Below are 7,712 nucleotides of genomic sequence, written 5' to 3'. Positions count from 1 at the left end.
CTATTTTGGGCGTTTGTTATTTCTTTACCAATGCTGGCTCTCTGTTTTGTTCTCCCTCAAGGGTGGACTTTTTAACACCGAAGAGGGATGGAGGAAGTAAGGCAGCTAAACAAAATTGACGTTGCTCCCACTACCCAGACACCTACAATATGTATCTGATTTCACACTTTCCCAGCAAGGACCAAAATGCACCACCACCTTTCACTGATACAATCACCTTGAACTAACTTCGAAGAATACAGAGTTTCCGCTTACTTTGTTAAGCGGGGATGAGCTGCTCCAGGTTTTTGAGGCAGTTTCACTTCAGCTCACTTTGGGTAGTTTAATCTGGCAGCCACAGTGGGATATAAACAGAAACCATCTGATTGAATTGAAATCCTCCGTAACGTTCCCGCGCGCCCCCTGCCAGCTGAGTAAGCGCACATCCCTGCATGATCTACATTGATTGCAGCTGCCACTAATCGTGTCCTTTACGGAGGAATTGCCGTCCCCAAGGGACAGGGAAATTCGTTTAAGAAAAAGGTAAATCAGGAACTTCCTAGGTGGCGCAGTGGTTAAGAATCCTCCTGCCAATGCATGGGGCGCGGGTTCAATCCCTGCTCCAAGAAGATCCCACATGGCTCGGAGCAACTAAGCCCATGTGCCACAGCTATTGAACCTGTGCTTTAGAGCCCATGAGCCACAACTATTGACCCCGTGTGCCGCAACTACTGAAGCTCATGCACCTAGAGCCCCTGCTCTGCAACGAAAGAAGCAACTGCAATGAGGAGCCTGAGCACCACAATGTAGAGTAGCCCCTGCTCACTGCAACTAGAGAAAGCCTGTGTGCAGCAACGAAGACCCAATGCAGACAATAAATAAATAAGTAAATAAATTTAAAAACAAATCACCTATGGTCAGTGATTTAATTAAAAGAAAAAGAAAAAGGTAAATCATTCAAACTTTCCTTAAATTATTTTTCAACAGTTGGTAGTAGATAAATCAACAACCCATTCAACTCCCCCAGAAAGTTTCCCATGAATTAATTGAGGGGGGAAAAGGGATATATTTTTTTCAAATTATTTATTTATTTATTTTATTCCTGTGTTGGGTCTATGTTGCTGTGCACGGGCTTCTTTAGTTGCGGTGAGTGGGGCTACTCTTCGTTGTGGTGCACGGGCTCCTCATTGCCGTGGCTTCTCTTGCTGCGGAGCGTGGGCTCTAGGCGCTTGGGCTTCAGTAGTTGCAGCACATGGGCTTAATAGCTGTGGCTCACGGGCTTAGTTGCTCTGCAGCATGTGAGATCTTCCTGGAGCAGGGATCAAATCCGTGTCCCCTGCATTGGCAGGCAGATTCTTAACCACTGCCCCATCTAGGAATCCCAGAAAAAGGGATATTTTGTTTGGACTTTTCTTTACAGCCTTTTAAAGCCTTTTTTTAAAAATTTAGTTTTCTTTTTTATTGAAGTATGGTTGATTTACAATGTGCCAATCTCTGCTGTACAGCAAAATGACTCAGTTATACATATTCTTTTTTTTAATATTCTTTTCCATTATGGTTTAATCACAGGATATTGAATATAATTCCCTGTGCTATATAGTAGGACCTAAAAACTTTTCTTGAAGGTGTTTTTTTTTTTCCTTACAGATCAGAGGGAAGCATACTTAGTGAGGGAAGCAACAGCTGGACTGAGGCAGGAGATGCTTGGAACTCCTCACCAAGTTAGTTCTCTTCCCTGGTTCCTTGAGAGAGGAAGGCGTCCACAGTGTCCTCACTTTTCTCCCTGAGTTGGTTTGCAAGGTTAGTCAAATACCCTGTACCACAAAGCTCCTAGGTTAATGATTTATCTAACTGGGATAGATACCATATGCCACTGCAACACTGCATTTTTTCTGTTTTTCCAAACTAGTCAGCTATTTTGCATTGATAACATAGCTTAATGCTGTCACTAGACTGTTCTAGAACACATGTATATATTATATTCACAGTGCTGCAAGGAACAAAAGAACTTCCCTTTTTGATAGTACTATATTTCTGGTAATCCTGAAAGGAAAAAAGTAAAAGTGACCCAAAGAGACAAGGTAACCTGTGAGTAAGGTTAGACCAGATTGGATCTCAACTCTGAGGGCATTTTTGAAGTAAATTTTTATTGAAGTGTAATATACATACAGAAAAAAGTACACAGCACAGGCCATTAATGCTCAGCTTGGTGAATTTCCACAAACTTCACACTCTTGTGTAATGTTCATAGATCATAAAACAGAGCATTATCACAACCCCAAGGGACCTCATGTCTCTGCTAACCAGTCACAGAGGCCCCTAAGTTAATCATATCTTCCTTCTGACATCATAGATTAGTTTTGCCTATTATTGAACTTTACATAGGTGGAATCATATGTTTTGATATCTGGGTTCTCAACTTTAAGTTTGTGAAGTTCATCTATGTTGTTGCATGCAACCGGAGTTGTTCATTCTCATTGATACATAGCATTTGATGGTGTGTGCATGGCACAATTTATTTGCCCTTTGTATCATTGATGGATATTGGGGGGTTTCTAGCTTTGGATTATTATGGATACTGCTGCTTTGAACATTCTTAAACCTCATATATATATATATACACATATATATACACATTTCTTTTTTTTTTAATTAATTAATTTATTTTATTGGCTGCGTTGGGTCTTCTTTGCTGTGTGTGGCCTTTCTTTAGTTACGGTGAGTGGGGGGCTACCCTTTGTTGTGGTGCACGGGCTCCTCATTGCCGTGGCTTCTCTTGTGGTGGAGCACGGGCTCTAGGCGCGTGGGCTTCAGTAGTTGCAGCACATGGGCTCAATAGTTGTGGCTCACGGGCTCTAAAGCACAGGCTCAGTAGTTGTGGCTCCTGGGCTTAGTTGCTCCGCGGCATGTGGGATCTTCCTGGAGCAGGGATTGAACCCGTGTCCCCTGCATTGGCAGGTGGATTCTCAACCACTGCGCCACCTAGGAAGTTCCTACACATTTCTTTTTGGCATGTATACCTAGGAATGGAATTGCTGGGTAACATTCATACTATTGCATATACACATATGTATACATATTTTTAGCATGAGTAGATACCGCCAGTTTTCTGAAGGATTGTATGACCTTTCTTGTTGCTGTATATCTTCGCCAGCTTAGTCTTCTCTGTCTTTTTAATTTTAGTCATTCTGTTGGTGGGTATGTAGTGGTATTGCGTTGTAGTCAGGTTGTTTTTTTAAACTTTTTATTGAATTACTCTATACATAAAGGCATACCTTGTTTCACTGGACTTCATTTTGTTGCACTTTGCAGATAGTGCGTTTTTTACAAATTGAAGGTTTGTGGCAACCCTGAGTCAAGCAAGTCTGTTGGGGCTATTTTTCTAACAGCATTTGCATACATTGTGTCTGTGTCACATTTTGGTAATTCTTGCAGTATTTAAACTTTTTCTTTATGATTATATTTAAGGCATTTTTTAGCAATAAATTATTTTTTAAATGTTGTTTTGTGTTTTTAGAAGTCTTTATTTATTTATTTATTTTTGGCTGCATTGGGTCTTCGTTGCTGCACACAGGCTTTCTCTAGTTATGGAGACCAGGGGTTACTCTTCCTTGAGGTGCGTGGGCTTCTCAGTGTGGTGGCTTCTCTTGCTGCGGAGCACAGGCTCTAGGAGCATGGGCTTCTGTAGTTGCAGCACATGGGCTCAGTAGTTGTGGCATGAAGGCCCTGGAGTACAGGCTCCAGGGCGCATGGGCTTAGTTACTCTGCGGCATGTGGAAATCTTCCCAGACCAGAGCTTGAACCCATGTCGCCTGCATTGGCAGGCGGATTCTCTCTTCCTTCCTTCCTTCCTTCCTTCCTTCCTTCCTTCCTTTCTTTCTTTCTTCTTTGTTTCTTTCTTTGCTTCTTTCTTTCTTTGCTTCTTTCTTTCTTCCTTCCTTCCTTCCTTCCTTCCTTCCTTCCTTTCTTTCTTTCTTTCCTTCCTTCTTTCTTTCTTGGCTGTGTTGGGTCTTTGTTGCTGCATGTGTGCTTTCTCTAGTTCTGGCGAGCTGGGGCTACTCTTTGTCGTGGTGCGTGGGCTCCTCATTGCCATGGCTCATGGGCTCTACGCAGTAGTTGCGGCACGTGGGCTCAATAGTTGTAGCTCATGGGCTGTAAAGCGCAGGCTCAATAGTTGTGGCACACAGGCTTAGTTGCTCCACAGCATGTGGGATCTTCCTGGCGCAGGGATTGAACCTGTGTCCCCTGCATTGACAGGCGGATCCTTAACCACTGTGCCACCTAGAAAGCCCTGGCAGGCAGTTTCTTAACCACTGCGCCACCAGAAAAGTCCAGCAATAAGTTATTTTTATATTAAGATATGTGCATTGGTTTCTTAGACATAATTTTATTGCACACTTAATAGACCTCAGTATAAATATAACTTTTCTATGCACTGAGAAACCAAAAAAAGTCACGTGACTCACTTTTTACTTTGATATTTCCTTTATTGCAGTGGCCTGGAACAGATCTGCAGTGACTCCAAAAAAAAATGCGTGTATAATAAGCATAGAGTTCATTGAATTTTCATGAACTAAACACAACTGTGTCATAAGCACCCACATCCAGAAACAGCATGTCACCACTATTTTAAAAGCTTCCTTGTGTTCCCTTTCAGTCACTACCATAACTCCCACAGAGGAATAATTTCTATGCTGACTTCAAACTCATAGGTTAATTTTGTCTGGTTTTGTACTTTGTGTAAATAAAATCATAAAGAAAGCAACTTTTTGTGTCTGATTTCTGTCACTCATCACCAGTAGCATATGAGAGTTCTTTCTAGTCATTCTATCTCTTCACTAATACTTGGTATTTTCCATCTTTTTAACTTAGTCACTGTGGTGGATGTATAATGTATTGCATTATAATTTTGTAGAATGTCACGCTATAATTTTAAATTACTTTTCTGTGGTAACTGATAAAATTGAACATCTTTTCATATAATTTATTGTCCATTTGGATCTCTTCTTTTGTAAAATCTGTTCAAGTCTTTGTCCTATTCTTATATATAATTGTTTGTCTTATTTGTCAGAGTTAATCATTTTCTCATAAAGTTAAACATAAATCTACCCCATGGCCCAACTATTTATGCTTCTAGGAATTTACTCAAAAGAAATAAAAACATGTCTACAAAATAAGTTGTCCGTGAATGTTCATAGCAGCTTTACTCATAATAGTTAACACTGGAAACAACCTAAATGTCTATTAACAGGAGAATGGATTAAAAAAAAGTAAATATATTCATAAAGTGGAATACTACCCAGCAATAAAGAGGAATGGGCTACTGTAACATACAACAATATGAATGAATTTCAAAAAGATGCTAAGCCAAAGAGGCAAACACAAGTGTACCTACTGAATGATTGTATTTTTGTAAAGTTGTACAACAGACAAAGTCAATCCATGATGAAAGAAATCAGAACAGTGATTGTTTGTGGGAAATGAGGAGAGAAGGAGAGGATTTGAAAAGGAAAGTTAGAAACTTACACTCAGCTAAAAATAACTCCATGCTTGTTTTGCTTTTGTGAAATATGCTTGCTGCACCAAGAAAAGCAAGAAAAAACAGGATGACCTAGCAATCCAATGTAACTTTAAGATGTTTTGCTAAAAAATAGAATGTTTTGCACCTACTTTTATAAGTTTCTGTCTGGAAACTTCCATGCTCTATAAACATGTGTACTATAAGAGTAAAGCTCACCCTGAGTTCGGGGCCCAGAACTTTGGAGCGTTAGCTCGTCTGGTGCCACCGGCTTAATAAACCTGAGTTCTCCATCCTTCCAAATGTGGTGCTTGGTTTCTTGATGGACCAATTTCTGCAACATTTCTGGAGGCCCCAGCAAGATTCCAACCATGGCAGCCCCTTGAGCCACCAGACTGGTGGCTCGGCTGAGTTGGAGCAAAGGAGCTCTGAGACAAACGAGGAGGTGCGCTACCTGATGGTATTTCAGGTTCTCTTTCAGACCAGTGCTCTAACTCTCTGGATGGCCAGGCCTTGACCAGACTCATTGGAGGGACAGACCAACTCACAAGGGATGGCCACAGAATCAGGTAAGGCCCCAGGGCACAGAACCCAGTCAGGTCCCGTCTCCAGACGGAAAAGGAGCTTGATCACCTCCTACGGTCTTCAGTAAGAAGACCACCAGTTAGGGACCTTCCCAGAGTGGGGAGGCACTGTGATAAACTCTGGTCTGAATGTGCATGTGAGTGAGTATCCTGGTTCGTCCTCATTCCAGGGCAATTGTGTGGCTCCAAGGCCTTCATGGCTATGGAGTCCGAGTGGGCCCTAACCTGCAGTTCCATGGTGACCTCATAAAGCTCAGGGAGGTGTCTGTCTCTGGGGGACTCAGTCCCTCCCTGAGAGTCAGATCCAGGCCAGGAGTTTGCACTGGCCCGCCAAAGCTAAGAGGCACCTAAGTTCCCCATGAGGACGTGGCCAAGCGGGCACCTGAACAGTCTCCTCTTTAGAGGGGGCACCCACCCTTGTTTGTTTTCGTGACACCGACACAGGGTGGGACAGATAGAGAAGGGGGGAGACAATTGATTACTGATTTGATTTAGAAATTGTGTATGTCCAAATGGCCCTTCTGCCCTAGGGCCCTCCGCCAAGATTATTTTCTTAAAATTTTATGGCTCACTCTCCCCTTCCATCAGCTGACTCTTTGAGCTGACTTATTGAGAAATTAGGTTTTCCCCAAAAGCCCCGTTTGCCAGACAGATCTGTACCTCCCTCCCTCTTGGTCCCCTGGACCAGTCCGTGCAGAGCGGCACACTCTGACGGATTCTCATTACGAGGCTGTGTTCCTCTGTCACCTTTCCTTCGTAACCTCCTGATTCCCCAAGGATTTCAGGCTCTTCACTTAGGTGAGGAGTACACATGCTATGCTCCCACCGCCTGCACAGTGCCCACAAGAGGGTCAGTCACCCCAGACCCCCTCCGGAGCCCCACCTGAAGTCATTCCTCCACAAACCCCATTACAAAAAAAGACAAAAAAACCCGCCTCCTCTCAGCCCTATCTCCCTGAGACATTTAACAATCAGGGCCATCTTCAAGGAGGCACGTACATGTGCTGTCTGGGAACACTGGGCTTTCCAGGAGTAGTGACATCAGCACTACCTGGGTTATCAGGCCCTAAGACAAGGCCCTTCCCGTGCGCGCCCCTCTCCTCCCTGGTCGAAGAGGTAGATTACACTTGTCAACATGGGGGGAGCTTCCTCTAAGCTGACTGTTTTGGATTGTACGATGAAAAACTTTAAGAAAGGTTTTTCCGGAGACTATGGGGTTAAGATGACCTCGGGAAAGCTCTGCACCCTCTGTGAGTTAGAATGGCCCACCTTCAGGGTGGGATGGCCGGCGGAGGGTCCTCTAAACCTTCCTACAGTTAGGGCTGTGTACTGAGTGGTGACAGGGACCCCCGGGCACCCAAACCAGTTTCCATACATAGATTCCTGGTTGCAAATCACCTTTCAGCTGCCTCCTTGGGTTCGGTTCTGTGCAAATAGGCAGGGACAGTGTAGGACACTCGTGGCCCGACTGGCTCCGAGGACAAGCAAAGAAAAGCCGGCAAAGGGTATCCACCAAGAAGACCCCGAAGAAGAGCCCCCTGTGCCTCTGCCCTATATGCCAGCTGCTCCGCCAGTTCCCATTCAGCCTCCTCACCCTTTACCAGACAGCCCTCCGCCATCTGTGTCTCCAC

Source organism: Hippopotamus amphibius, chromosome 7, assembly GCF_030028045.1.
Source record: "Hippopotamus amphibius kiboko isolate mHipAmp2 chromosome 7, mHipAmp2.hap2, whole genome shotgun sequence".
NCBI classification, from domain to species: domain Eukaryota; kingdom Metazoa; phylum Chordata; class Mammalia; order Artiodactyla; family Hippopotamidae; genus Hippopotamus; species Hippopotamus amphibius.
Note: the sequence above shows the minus strand (reverse complement) of the source record.